This window comes from Haliotis cracherodii, unplaced genomic scaffold (genome assembly GCF_022045235.1).
Source record: "Haliotis cracherodii isolate W230 unplaced genomic scaffold, xgHalCrac1.p SCAF_1, whole genome shotgun sequence".
Lineage (NCBI taxonomy): Eukaryota > Metazoa > Mollusca > Gastropoda > Lepetellida > Haliotidae > Haliotis > Haliotis cracherodii.
Window position 1 is genome coordinate 12,192,123 of NW_027266264.1, and position 15,495 is coordinate 12,207,617.

The 15,495-nt window shown below is 40.9% G+C and overlaps 1 protein-coding gene across 3 annotated transcripts in view; it reads left to right on the forward strand.

Annotated features, from left to right (window-relative positions):
• The first annotated feature begins 246 nt into the window (after positions 1-246).
• Positions 247-15,495, forward strand: part of LOC139472744 (titin homolog) — a 76,382-nt gene continuing 61,133 nt past the window's right edge. For all 3 annotated transcript variants that reach the window (XM_071255215.1, XM_071255222.1, XM_071255228.1), the window contains exon 1: positions 247-446. The gene's annotated coding sequence lies outside the window, so the exon portion shown is untranslated. The remainder of the gene's footprint in view (positions 447-15,495) is intronic.

Below are 15,495 nucleotides of genomic sequence, written 5' to 3' on the forward strand. Positions count from 1 at the left end.
AAAACACGTTACAGTACGAATTGTAAGGCTTAGAGCATACAATACTCTCCTTTAACGTTATTTGTTATGAAAATTGTCCCAGAATACGGCGTTCGCTTTTGAGTAATATTTATTCAGACAAAAATGTATGGAATTGTTATAATTTGACTGGGATTTGTCTATTATTAGCCGCGCATTTCGTTTTGGCGTGCGGAAACTTGAATACAGTATAGTTGAACTACACGCGCGTGTACAACAGGCATACCTCTCGATAAACGTAGCGCTGAGGCCTGGTCTGGGAAAGGGACGTATACTGACTCTCACAACACGTGTCGTCGCAGTTTGTACTCAAAGCTAGCAACACCTCTCCAGCCTACCAAGCCACCCAAGCCAACCAGCCACCAGGCCAACCTCACCCAGCAAAGCCTCCCAAGCCAGCACAGTTTCACTGATAGCCAGCAAAGGAGGTAATTATCAAAACACACACCCACATTCTCTCTTAAATCTACTCACACCCAAGCCCGCAAATCCACAAAAACACTAAAAATCCTCATAGGTAAACAATAGGATAATCCACAACCCCTAAATAACAATCTCAAAAACCTAAACACATCTCAACAAACCTGCTCAACCAGTACCCACCACCTACTCCCTAAAAACACACCTCTCACTACCAACTCACTCCACACAAACACTCACCTCACCCCACTAGCCGCAAAACATGTCCGACTCCAGCAACACTACACAGGCAGACATCCACCAAACAGAATCACTCACACCTTCGGAAGCCCACAACACTTCCGGGATGACATCCATCCCACTCATACCTGACGGTTTCGGCTCCAAATCACCAGTAGCTTCACCCACCAAAACAGCCGTATCGCCGATCCCCACAACAAACACCAAAAAAAGGAAGCTGGACAGTTCCAACACACAACCACCACCAAACATGTCGCCCGCATCCATCATCACCACATTCGCCCTTTACTTTTGTGCTACAGGCCCCATAAACGTCCTTTCTAAATGTCTCACAGCCAATAAAGTAGGAATCTGGTTCAAACAGCACAAAATTCGCTTCGACAAAATTAAAGAGGCTAACAAAGATTTCCAAATAATTTTCCCAGACCAGGACTCCCTAAACGCAGCCCAAAAAATCACCCAAATCTTCCAATACACAGTAACTCATCAAACCCCAAACTGGCAGCTAATCACTAGGGGCATAATCAGAGTAAATCCTAAAGAAAACAACGAAGGCTTAGACATGTACGCACAAGATGCTAACGATAACCAAGATATGTACCCCCAACCTAAAATAACTAGCACCCAAAGAATAACTTCAAATAGAAACGGTAAAATCTCAGACACAAATAGTCATAATCAATTTCCAAAAATCAGCTAAATATCCAGAAGCACCTAAATTTATCTCCTTTGGAGCAACCTCTAAATTAGAAGTCAAACCATACATAAAACAAGTTAAACAATGCTCTAACTGTCTCCAATACAACCACACAGCCAATCAATGTAAATTAAAAAAAACTAAATGCAGGAAATGCGCCCAAACTGACTGCCCAGGGACATGCACACCCTGGTGCATACACTGTAAGGGCATACAACATTCCTCACTATCCAACCACTGCCCTCATAGACACACCTGTAATATTCTCACGCTTTGGGAATGATTTGTAGCACTTGAACTAGCCCTAGGCTGTTGCTGCCTCCGACGAATAAATAATGGAGAACGACATTCTGTGTTCCATCTTGTATTTATTGCCATACATACACGGGTGGTACATCCGGTAAAACAGGGGGTCCCGACAGCTAGGTCGCCAAGGGAGATTACTCTAATATGTTATACACCATCACAGCCGCTAGTGGCATAATGCAGTATGATAACAGTACATCCCTTTTCTTATAAAAAAAAATTGGACACAGTAACAGTAACTGAACTACAGAGCACAGAAAACGACTACAAAGAGTAGACACATGATATTGATGATATTCAATTACTTCAATGATGCTTAACACTGCAAACTTGAATTACAACTAATAACTTGTCAATTCTTGACTGTAAATTGTAACTAATATTGTGAAGTGGCCTGCATAGCCTATCAGAATGACACTGATACAAACTAACTGTGTTTGACTGTTGTATAGTCTTACAAACATCTTGAGCTAAAACTGGTAAAAACTACACTGAGGCAATAACCTTGGGTTTGACAACCCGACCCGAACGAGTGATATAATGATTGTTGGCATTGTCAATAACTTTCTGGGGACTGTGTGTTCGTGATGGGATCGGTGATGTTACAGGGTCATCAGAGGGTTTGACCTCAGCTGTATCAAGAGTACAGGTAACGGCTCTGTCAGTCTGTGGAACACGTGGTAATTCACTACTTGTGACATCAATGTTCATTTCAGGTATGTCATGCTTTTCACGTGTCTTTAGTAGGTGACGTCGGTTGCGACGATATTCCGCTCCATCGCCAGTGCGAACAGTGTAAGACCTGGAATTGTGCTGCTTTGTGACTACTGCAGGTGTCCACAAGTTATTGTGTTGTCGTACACGAATTGCTTCTCCTGTTTTAAGGGGCAACAGGGGCTTGGCAGCAGTATCGTAGTAGTGCTTTTGTTTCCTCCGACTTGCTTGTAGTACTTTCTGGTACTGAGGATGATCAACAGATCCAGGCAAAAGTTGATGTTGGGTACAAGGTAATGTGGATCGTAATCGTCGACCCATGAGTAGCTGAGAGGGTGATAGATTTGCCTCCATTGGGGTAGTACGGTACTCTAGTATACCAATGTGTGGATCTCTGCCATCTGTCTTTGCCTTGGAAAAAATGCGCTTGATTGTTTGGACAGTTTTCTTGGCAAGACCATTTGACTGTGGGTAACGAGGGCTTGATGTCTCATGCACAAAGTCCCATTTTTCTGCAAACTGAGCAAAGTCTTGTGAGGAGTACTGGGGGCCATTGTCAGATATCACCTCATTCGGTATCCCATGTCTCACAAATACATCTTTGAGAGCATTGATAACAGTGGTGCTTTTGGTGCTGGGTAATTTGCAAACTTCAAAGTACCTGCTATAATAGTCGACAACGACCACAAAATCATGGGTGTCCCATAAAAAGAGGTCTGTGGCCACGGTCTGCCAAGGACGACTGGGAATGTCATGTGATATGAGGGGTTCCTTGGGGTTAGAGTTTCTTCTCTCTAGGCACACAGAACAGTTGAGTACAAGACTTGTGATATCATTCGACATTTTGGGCCAAAATAAAATGTCACAAGCACGTCGGAGACACTTTTCAACTCCCATGTGTCCAGTGTGAATTTTGTCAAGCATACTTGTCCTCAGTGACTTGGGTATTACAATTTTCTGGCCCTTGAATATGATGCCATCCATGAAGGCAAGTTGGTCCCTGAAGTTCCAGAATTCAAGTATTGTCCCTGGGCATAGCTTCCTATGTTCAGGCCAACCATCTATGATAGTTTGTTGGAGCAAGGAGAACTGAGGGTCAGCTTCTGTGGCTCGTCTAATATCCTCCATCCTCTTATCACTGACAGGAACATTTGATACTATCATATGGACATGCGCGTCCATACCTTCTGAAAGGTGCGGGTAGGTATCAGGCACTGACTTGCGTGAAAGTGTATCAGCTACTACTATTTCCTTCCCAGGTCTGTGTTCAACTGTGAGGTCATACTTTTGTAGCTGCAACATCATACGCTGTAACCGAGCAGGGGCGACTTGGAGTGTTAGATCCTTGTCTGGGTCATAGTAGGCAAGAACTTGCCCAGGTGTCTGTGTGATGATATCCTTGATTCTCTGAAACGCTGTGGACTGAGGATGATCCCACACAAACTCAATGTCTTTGGGAAGGAGCTGTCGCAGAGGGCTGGTGATCTCGGACAGATTAGGAGCAAATTTGGCTAAATAATTCACCATTCCAAGAATTGTTTCCAATTCAGAGCGGTCACATGGTGGATTCATTGAGCATATAGCAGAGACCTTAGCTGGGTCCGGTCTGAGGCCTTCAGCACTCAAGATGTGTCCAAAGTATTGGATCTCTGTGACACCAACTTCAAGCTTCTCTTCGTTAAGCTTAATACCTTTGTCACGGGAGCGGGAAAGCATGTTCCGCAGGTTGTGAACATGCTCCTCGGGAGTACTTCCATACACCAGAACGTCATCAACTATGGCTGCAACGCCATCTAGTCCCTCATAGCACTCATCAATCCTTCGCTGAAATTCATCTTGTGCTGAACGTATCCCAAATGGTAGTCTAAGAAATCTGTAATGTCCATTCGGGGTGTTGAACGTTGTAAGAAATGAAGATTCCTCAGCCAGTCTGATGGCCCAATATCCAGATCGAGCATCGAGTTTAGTGAAATAACAAGCCTTAGAGAGGCTTGGAAGGATGTCTTCAAGTGTTTTCATTGGGTAGTGTGGACGCTGTATAGCACGATTCAGGTCCAATGGATCCAAGCATATGCGCAGTTTCTTTGAGTGTGGCTTTTCAACGATTACTAAAGAGTTGACCCATTCAGTTGGTTCATCAACCTTTGTGATAATGTTTGACTTTTCCATTCGATCAAGTTCGTCTTTGAGTCTCTCACGAAGTGCGACTGGAACTTTTCGTGGTGGGTGAACTACAGGGATAGCACTCGGATCGATGTGTATCGTACATTCACCTGGAAAGAGCCCAATGCCCTCAAACACATCGGCACATTCTGCAAGAATGGTGCTCTTCTCAAGAGGTTTTCCAGATTTCTCACTCGACCCACAAGTATCAACCGCACAGGTAAGTTGGATAAGCTCCAATTCAAGGCATGTTTTGAGACTGAGTACAGGGTTTGATTCCGTCTTTACAACGTAATACTCAGCTGTGAATTCACGATCATCAATCTGACAAGGTAAGCTACATGTACCGTGAGTTTGAAGATGTGTACCGCCATACGCCATCAACTGTTTGGGCGGTTTACTGAGTACAGTTGTAGTGCCAATTTTGGGGAATAATCCAGCTGGTATGATATTTACCTGAGACCCTGTATCTAATTTGAATTCCACTGGTATGCCCTTAATTCCTACCTTCACAGTAACAAAAGCCTGGTTAGTATTCTCAGTTTTGGAGTGGACACTGTCAACATCACTAGATGTATCCACGCTATCAATTAAGTCTATGAGAAAGTCTGAGTCCCCTGAATCAAAGTGTTCATCTGTCACAACCTCATTGACTTTCACTGAGCGACACACAATCTTGAAATGATTCCACTTTCCACAATTGTCACATTTTCTACCTTTGGCAGGACACGGTTCACGCTTAGAATGTGATCTACCACAGTTTCTACACTGACTATGTGTTTTGTCATCACTGTTTGATGATCTTCTATTTGGTGTGTTGTGGGGTTTTACAGGTTGTGATTTCTGTTGGGAGTAATGATACTTTTTGTGTCGATGGGAATTATCACTGGCTGAAACTGTATGTACCTCAGGGTTGGCCATTGTTTTCAACTGTTCCTGAGAGTATTCCAAACTTTGTCCCATTTGAATTGCTTTCTCGAGTGTTAGTTTCTCCCCTTCATTTATCAATTTTGCACGAAGTTTAGTAGATGATGACACTATGCGGTCCCTCACCATTTCATCAGATGTATTAAATGCACAATCTGTAGCTAGCAGCTTTAATCTAGTCACAAACTGATCAAAGTGAGATGACCCCTGAACTTCGTTATTGAATTTGTACCTTGCGAAAACAGGATTCAACTTTGGCTGGACGTATGCTGCGTAGCGAGTGTAGTAAGTTTGAAGTAACTTTTTGTCATCATCAGAAATGCCTGTCCATGTATTGTAAACATCTCTACCTTTTTCTCCCACCCAAAGTAGGAGGTATGAGCACTTCGATTCTTCCGACTTTTCCGTCAACGGTCCGTCGAATATCAGTTGCACGTGCTGTTTAAAACGCCGCCACGCATCAGGCAGGTTAGATGCTTCCCAGTCCATAGATGGGGTGGGGATTCCGGAAAGATCCATGACTCTGACACCATGTAATATTCTCACGCTTTGGGAATGATTTGTAGCACTTGAACTAGCCCTAGGCTGTTGCTGCCTCCGACGAATAAATAATGGAGAACGACATTCTGTGTTCCATCTTGTATTTATTGCCATACATACACGGGTGGTACATCCGGTAAAACAGGGGGTCCCGACGGCTAGGTCGCCAAGGGACATTACTCTAAAATGTTATACACCATCACAGCCGCTAGTGGCATAATGCAGTATGATAACAGTACAACACCCTCACACAACAGGCCAACAAACACATCAATATCGACACGGCCAAACTCCAAACAAAAAGACAACCACAGCATACAAAACAACCTCTGCTACCTACACCACAACCAAACAACACCCCACACTTAAACTCGGCATGGGTTGGCATCCTGCAAAGAGTACACCCAGCACCCAAAACACACATCCACCACACGTCCATCCCACAACCCTCCACCTCCACTAGCACATTCACAACATCCACACCTGCACGCAAAACAAGCAACTATACGCCTGCCATAACCCAACCCGGCACCGGCAACCCAACCCAAACCACAGCTGCTATGGCAACAACAACCGATCCCAAGCAATCACAACCCGAAAACACAGGCAGTAAGGAAACCACATCCAGACCACTACCACAAACACAAGCACGCACGCAAACCACCCCCATGGAATGTGAGGAAACTAAACTTAACAACACAGAAGAATACGAATGCACAACCGAGGAAGACATAAACGAAATAACTCTCTCAACCCCCCCAAAAAACAAATCTTTAAACGCAGGCCTCAGCAAATGTCAAACAACAAACTAAACAACTTAACCATCCTTCTCGCATACATGCTAAAGGAAATAAACCCAAACGCTAGCACTTAAGCTTTCTATACCGTAGCAAATAAGCTTCAACTGACAACCCTTACCTATGAATTCTTCAGCATAGGCCTCGAATTAGTTAGCCCTACCTCAACCAAGTAAAAACCCCTAGCCTAAATCAAACCTAACCTCCAAACACTAAAAGCCCAAATAATGGAAGGCCTAAACATATTTCAGTGGAATGCCAACGGACTTAATTCCCACGGCCACGAACTAAAAGCAAAATTTAAACAAGTTAAGGGTCCGCACATTGCCTGCATCCAAGAAACCAAATTCCCAAAAAAATCTAAATTTACTCTACCAAACTACAACTCAGAACAGACCGAGTCAAACCTAAAACCGCTAGAGCCACAGGAGGATTAATAATACTAATCAGAGAAGACATTAACTGTGAAGAAATCAAAATAAACACACCAAACCTAGAAGCAAACGGCATCCAAATAACTCTCAAAAACCAAAAAATAAACATCATTAACATATACCACTGGGCAGAACCAAAAATTCAAGCTGAGGACCTAAACAAATTACTCCAAATAAGCAATAAATCAACTATATTCCTAGGAGGCTTTAACGCTCACCACCCCACCTGGAGCATAGATGAAAAAATAGATAATCATGGCAAACTAATCTCTGAATGGATAGAAACAAATAACCTTGTACTCCTAAACAATAACCAACCAACTAGATACGATAAGAAAAAACATAAAATGTCGGCTATCGACCTAACCATATGCACCCCAGATCTGGCCCAAAGTACTTAATGGGAAGTTCACGATGCCCCACTAGGTAGTGACCACTTCCCTATAAACATTACCATAGGCAATACAAACGTTCCTACCCAAACAGAAAACCTAGAACCAAAATTCAACTATAACCAAGCTAACTGGGACAAATTTCAGGATATCTGCAACCAAGCCAACCTAACCAAACTAGAAAATAAGGACCCAGAAATCTACTGAAAAAACCTAACATACTACATAATCAACGCAGCCAAAGCATCAATACCTTATAAAACAAATAACGTAGGCAAACCCTCGGTACCATGGTGGAACGAGGAAATAGAACAAACTAGACGCAAACGTAAAACAGCCTTCAATAGAGCCAAACGCGACCATTACCATATAACGGTAGCTCACAAAATAGCTAAAACTAAAGATTGGAAATTATTTTGTGAAGGAGTAAATAATCGCACAGATGCCAGAACAGTCTGGCGGAAAATCCACGCCATTAGAGGCTTAAAACGTCACAAAAAAAACACCCATCATAAACAATTCAACCAACCCTTAAGAAAAGGCAAATAACCTAGTAAACCACTTCTCGGCCATAAGCAGCAACAATAACTTCAGCGAAAAATTCCAGCAAAAACTTAAAGCAGAAGCCAAACCTACTAAAGAACCAAAAATGATAACCTCGAAATAAACCAACCTTACTCAATGGAAGAACTCCAGTACGTACTCCAAAATAGGAAAAAGGGAACTGCCCCAGGACTAGACCTAACATCCTACCAAATAATAAAAAAACTCCCCCCCAACCTACTCCAGGCACTAATTAAACTATATAACCTAATCTATCAAAACGGACAGGTACCAACTCCCTGGAAACAGACACTAGTCATCCCTATCCCTAAACCCGATAAACCAACTAACCAGGCAAATTCTTATAGACCAATATCCCTAACCTCAAACCTATGTAAAGTAATGGAATCTATGGCCAAAAATAGACTACAACACTACTTAACTCAAAATAACATCATAAACACAGATCAAAGTGGTTTCACTCCTGGCCGCTCAATCTTAGATAATCTTGCCTGACTAGAACAGGACATCAAGACAGGACAACTCAACAAACAATACACAACAGGCATCTTTCTGGATTTCTCCAAAGCATTTGACATGGTCTGGCACAACGGGCTAATACAAAAACTTTAAAAAATAGGACTAAAAGGACAAATAATAAACTACATTCAGGACTTTCTAAACGAACGTAAAATAACAGTGGGGATAGACCATACTCTATCGGACCAGTGTCCCCTAGAAAATGGCACTCCCCAGGGCAGTATCCTCAGCCCCGCACTCTTTAATATAATGATAAACGATCTCTTCGAGGGCCTATCCCCTACAATAAACACATCCAAATTCGCTGATGATGGAGCCCTCTGGATCCGCACTAAAAGCATTAAAATGGCCCAAAATTTACTCCAAAAATCTCTTAATAAAATACAACTATGGGCTGACAAATGGGGCTTCTCCCTTAACTCAGAAAAAACAACAGGAATAGTATTCAAATATAAAAACATGAAACCTGCCTCCCCAATCCTCAGGCTAAACAACCAAACAACCAAACAATCAAATTTAAAAAACAAACCAAATTCTTAGGACTTATTTTCGATGAACATCTCACCTGGGATGCTCACATCCAAAACCTAACAACTAAATGCAGTAAAGACCTAAACACCCTAAGATGCCTAACTGGCTCAAACTGGGGAGCCTCCAAAGATACCCTCCTCTCACTCTACATATCACTAATTAGATCAAAACTAGACTACGGCTGCGCCATATACAACACCCTAAACAACTCTCTATCTAAAAAACTTGACTCAATACAATATCAGGCTCTCAAACTAATTACACACACCCAACATGGCACCTCCTACACGTCACTTCAGGCCTTAACAAGAGAAATGCCACTAAGTCTACGCAGGGAACAGCTAAGCTTAAATTTCTGGACCGCATCCCAATCAAACCCTCTAATCCAAAACTTAATAAACCAAAATATCAGCCCCAAAAACCAAGCTCTAGCTCGTAAACACCCCTTACTTACCCCAATATCCCAAAGAATAACAAACTACCTAAATGAACACCAAATTAAAAATCTTAAACAAAACTGCAAACAATCAAATATCTTCACCCCTAAACTTAAAATACCCAAAATAGACACAACACTAGCTAGCCAAATAAATAAACAAACAAACCCAAGCATAGCTAAAACCACCACACTAGCATACATACACGAAAATTGGCCAAATTGGTGTCACATTTACACGGACGGATCTTCAGATCCGACCTCCAAACACAAAGGTTTTGGAGTCCATACCACACAACCAACTAAATCCACACAATCCTTCCGACTCCCAAACAACCAATCAATGTTCACGGCAGAACTAATGGGCATGGCCTCAGCCCTCCATAGTCAAGAATCCAAAAACCACAATAAAATCCTAATACTTACCGACTCCCTAAGTGGACTGCAAGCCCTCCAAAACAAAAATACCTAAAACCGACCTAAATTAATAAATCTAATACTTAAAAGCTCCAAAGACTCAGCAAACCACTAACCAAACCAAAAATTCTCCATCCATCAAAACAAATCGACAGAGTAATCACTAAACTCCAAACAGGACACACCAACCTAAATAACCACCTAAAAAAAATAAAAAATCATACTACAGGTAACTGCCCACACTGCAAACAACTAGAAACCCCAGAACACGCACTCATCTACTGCACACACTACCTAACACATCGAACCGCATTACAAACCACCCTCAATCTAAACAAGGCTCTCACTCTTGAAGCAATACTAAACCCACAAAATAAACTAGAAAACTTCAAGGCCTTAGGCGTATTCTTAATAAAAACGGAACTAATAAAACGCATCTAAAAACACTATAATCCACCAAATCAAAATTACATAAACACACAAACATCCACCATTCCCAGCTCCCTTACTTCTCCTCCCCTACCCCATCGGCATCTATTCCAAATCTCAAAATTACCAAATTCTATATAAGCAACCCCTAAAGCCCCCTCTTGGGTTGCACAGACCCCTTTCGCCCCTTTTGGAAACACATTAAATGGCCTGGCCGGGCCTGTGTGCGAAATACGCATCAATCGGAAAGCGCACGTTAAATCTCCAAAGTAAGTAAGTAAGTAACAACACATGTGCAACCAGCTTTGACTGAAGAACAAGTGTTTGCATGGAACATGGAATTTGATCAAAGATGGACACAACACTCTAATGTGGCGAGGCTGGCACAGGAAAAATGGTTCTTATCAAGGAAATTACGGAGAGACTGAGGAGAAATGGAATCTACAGTTCTGACATGTTACTGTTGACTTTAAACAATTCAAAGATAATACTTTCAAACAGTTAGCAGAGTATGCAATGGGTTCCTTCTCAAAATTTTGCTGAAGAACAATATTTTCTTTCTCATCTGATATTCTGTTAGGAGATATGCCCTGACAGTATCTTGTCATATTCAGTGTCGAAAAGAATGACTTACGGTTTTTTGAGTCGTATTGTATAGACTGAATACCAAAAGTGTCATTTATTACTGTACCACTGACGGAAAGATGTAAATGCCCATCAGTAGAAAATCTCACTTTAAATATATCATGTTCCCATAACAGGATAATCCTGTCTGCCTTCAAACAGTTATAGAGTATGCAGTACGAAATAGTCTTTTGGAATGTTATCAGATATTGCAGCAAATTCAATGTTTTGTGTCTGTTCAGATCTCACATTGATGCCACGGTAAACCGTGATGTTTTTTGTCCAATCACCAGGTTTTCGGTGCCTGGTTGTGGTGATATTTGGAAAAGCATTTTTTATATATTTTCCGACAAACACTTTTGATCTGTGACAAAAGTTGTCACAAAATTTCTGGAAAATCTCTTCAACTGGTATAGTACTTTTGTTATCTTCAACATACTTTTCATGTATAAGAATGTTTCAAGAACTTTACATAACTGAAAATTGAATTATTGTAACATCGCAATATAGCTGCCATTGGTAAAAATTCAGAATTTCATATATTATAATGGCACATCATGAGATTTGGGTGTGTTTGTGATATTCATATTATCATGTAATGTTGTAATTTACTTATTATTCTCAAATAGATTTATTACTTTGCATTCATGATAAATATTAACTTGAAATGTTCACTTTATTCATTTTCAATCTGCATGACCAGTATTCATTATGTCATCAGGCACAGGCAATGTACATGAAAATGTGCCTATTATATTAATATAGTGATGTATAGTTTAAAATTCACCAGCTAATTATAGATTAGCTTTAGATGACAAGTATATTATAAAATGAAAAACATATTCATAATAAATATTTACCATTTGAAGAAATTATCTGATGTCATTTTTTAGATTCTGCTGTCGCTCCAGATAACTGTCTTCAAATTTCGCACCAATTTCTTTAATTACAGGGCTGCGTATATTCAGCCAATCAGGTGGCTCGCTCGATTCTGCCCGCGTCTGAAATTTACTTCTTCCGCTCGGGGTTGGTAACATTTTCCCAGGTCGCGAAATAAACTGTCGATATTTCGGTAAGTAAGGGACATTGTTCGAATGTAGATGACTTGTACATGTGTAGAAATGTATTATCAATCAATCTACGGCCAGAAATGCGCTTGTCAATAAGCTTATAATAAAAAAAATCGCCGTGTATAACGTAAACAAACATGCAAGATGGCGAGTGACACTCCTTTTCTCTACTTACATATAGGGGGTATATATTTTTATTTACTGACCAATAATGAGTTCCTGTGTGTTCCAGTGAGTGTCGAGACAGATAATTTCATGTGTCAGTCGATGAAGAGACATGACAGAAATTTAGGTTCATGTTCGGCTAATTGTCAATTGTGCAAAGAAACTTTTTATATGACACGCCACATCAATAACATAGGGCCTATGTCACGTATTTACGTTCTCCATAGATCTAATATAGAACAAAAACATCCTTGGCGTTTGACACTTAACATATACAGGTCTGCTAAACTGACAATCACTTGTCAGGCATTTTGTCACGCATCTAGAATTCCAGGGCTGGCAAACTGGGAACAGATCAGGGTTGTTCGACAAACAGTTATTATTTTCTTAATTCAGATTGAGATATTTAAACTGTGCATGCATTCAATGCAGTAATGATAACAAGGCATTACAGCCTCTTCTTTATAAATAGTGGTTGTGTTATCAGAGAGACATGGTGGTTGTAACTACCACATGTATAATAACATGAATTGGGAATGTTATTCTCTGTCTGAGTAAGGTATCCATGTTCTAAATTGTGGTATGGTATCTCAGTGGGCTAGCACTTTAAAACCAACAATAATTTTGACTAGTACAAGCAGAGAGACACACACACACACACACGTGTATGCATATCACCTTACAGGTGCAATAATCGTCAATGCGACCTTAAACCCCTTTTCAACTCACCTTACTTACAAAATTATGTCATGTGATATTTTGCTGACATTTTGACCTTTCTTATCATGCTTATCTTTCAATCGAACCTTTTCACCCATAAGTTGCAAGTAATCTTTGCATATTCGTTGCCATGTATAGACTCTTCACTCGTGTATTGCTTCGAGTGAGTGAGAATGGGGTAGAGTCAAGTCCCAATATATTTGTAAGTGGCAGTGCTTATAATTGTAATAATATATAGTAAGGGCAGTGTTGCCAATGAATGGGGAGTTGTAATCATCTTAGTGCTTGGTGGACCATTGCGCAGATGTTGTTGTTTGTTGTTTAACACCGCACTCTGCAGTATTCCAGCTGTATGATGGCAGTCATGTCACTGCTACAAATCGTCATGTGGTTAGATAAGATAATGTCACATGACAAGGCTGATTGGACTTCCCTATCAGACTGGTCTGCTCTTTGCTTTGAACAGTTTTGAAGGTTGTTGTTCGTGTTTGGAATGGATAACCTTTGGGAAAATAGTTTCTTAACTAATGAAAATCTAATCAAAACAGGCCTACTTGGCTGCAGTTGAAAATAAAAGTACAACAAACAAGCTGCAAATAAACCCTAAAATTCTAAACCTATAAAAACACACAAACTCCTTTTAGTTCCCCCCTCCACCTTTTGCATGGCATATTTCAAAATGCTAAATTTGTTCTCCAAATTAAGTAAGCAACCCTAAAAAGCCCCACCAAGGTTGCCTCGCCTTTTTGGACATACCCTTTTCGACCAAACACCAAATAGCCTGACGGGCCGGTGTGCGAAGTACGCATATGTTGGAAAGGGCATGTTAAATTCCTAATTTAAGTAAGTGCCATACTTTTCAGTAGATTTTCAGTAGATTTCAGGGAGCAGCTGTATAATGACCTATCCTAACTATGACTATGAGCACCAACAGAGTCATGTGATCAGAGTGTGAAAACATTTTATTATCTGCAAGTTTGTTTTGCAATGCAGGATTGGTCAGAAATGCGACATTTGCCAGCCATATTATGGAAGTTTCTATGGATATTGTACGAAATCATTTGCGGATTTGAGATTGAATTGTTTCAAATGTAAAAAAATGTGTAGATGCTCATTTTAGGGCATGTAAACAGACTAAACATATTGTTGTGGGAGAGTTAGAATCAATAATGATCATTTATTGACTGAAGTCTCAGATCGAAACCACAAAGTAAACAATATATTTAAACTTGCTGCTGTTGGCCTTATAGACCCGTGAAGATCTGGGTCTTCAGCAACCCATGCTTGCCTTGAAAGACTATACTTGTTGTAAGAGGCGACTAACAGGATTGGGTGGTCAGGCTCACTGACTTGGTTCATTCATGTCATTGTACCCCAATTGCGTGGATTGTCGTAAGAGGCGACTAACGGGATCGGGTTGTCAGGCTCGCTGGCTTGCTTGATGCATGTCATCGATCCCAATTGCGTGGATCGATACTCATGATATCAATCACTGGATTGTCTGGTCCAGACTCGAATTGTTTTACAGACCAAGATTCTAACCGGGATCTTCACAATTCATATACACAGCGGAACAAGTCGATTAAACACCGAATGTTTTACAAATTGTAGCGCCCACTGGCGTTCTTTATTGTCAACGTGCTTTAGCAGTTTGATGTCCTTTCATGCGCACTGACGTTCTTTCGTTCACATTATTCTTTCTTTTCGTGTGACGTGAAGATTCCGGGGTAGAATAGGTCTTCAACCCATGCTTGCCGTAAAAGGTGAATATGCTTGTCGTAAAAGGCTACTAACGGGATCGGGTGGTCAGGCTCGCTGACTTGGTTGATGCATGTCATTGATCCCAATTGCGTGGATCAATGCTCATGATATTAATCACTGGATTGTCTGGTCCAGACTCGATTATTTATAGACCGCCGTCATAAAGCTGGAATATTGCTGAGTGCGGTGTTAAAAACCAACCAACCAACCAACCCATTGCGTGGATCGATGCTCATGATGTCAATCACTGGATTGTCTGGTCCAGATTCAATTGTTTACAGACCACTGTCATATAGCTGGAATATAACTGAGTGAGGCGTTTAACAAGAAATGAATCAAATCAAATGTTGACCTTGTGATGTAAACTATCAGTTGTACTCACGGTCAGTGTCCTGGTGAGAGCAGTTGTACCACCGCTGTAGTCACTGTGTACTTCACATGGGAATTTCTGTAGTTACTGATATAGTAAAGCCTTATCATCCTTACATGACCTGGCTTTTTCTGTTTGGAATTGTTATAGTTTACAAGGTAATGAACACTTATTTGAATGGTTGTGTGTTTTCTAAATGATTTCACAATGTCAAAGACATCCTGGTTATCATTATCTCCAA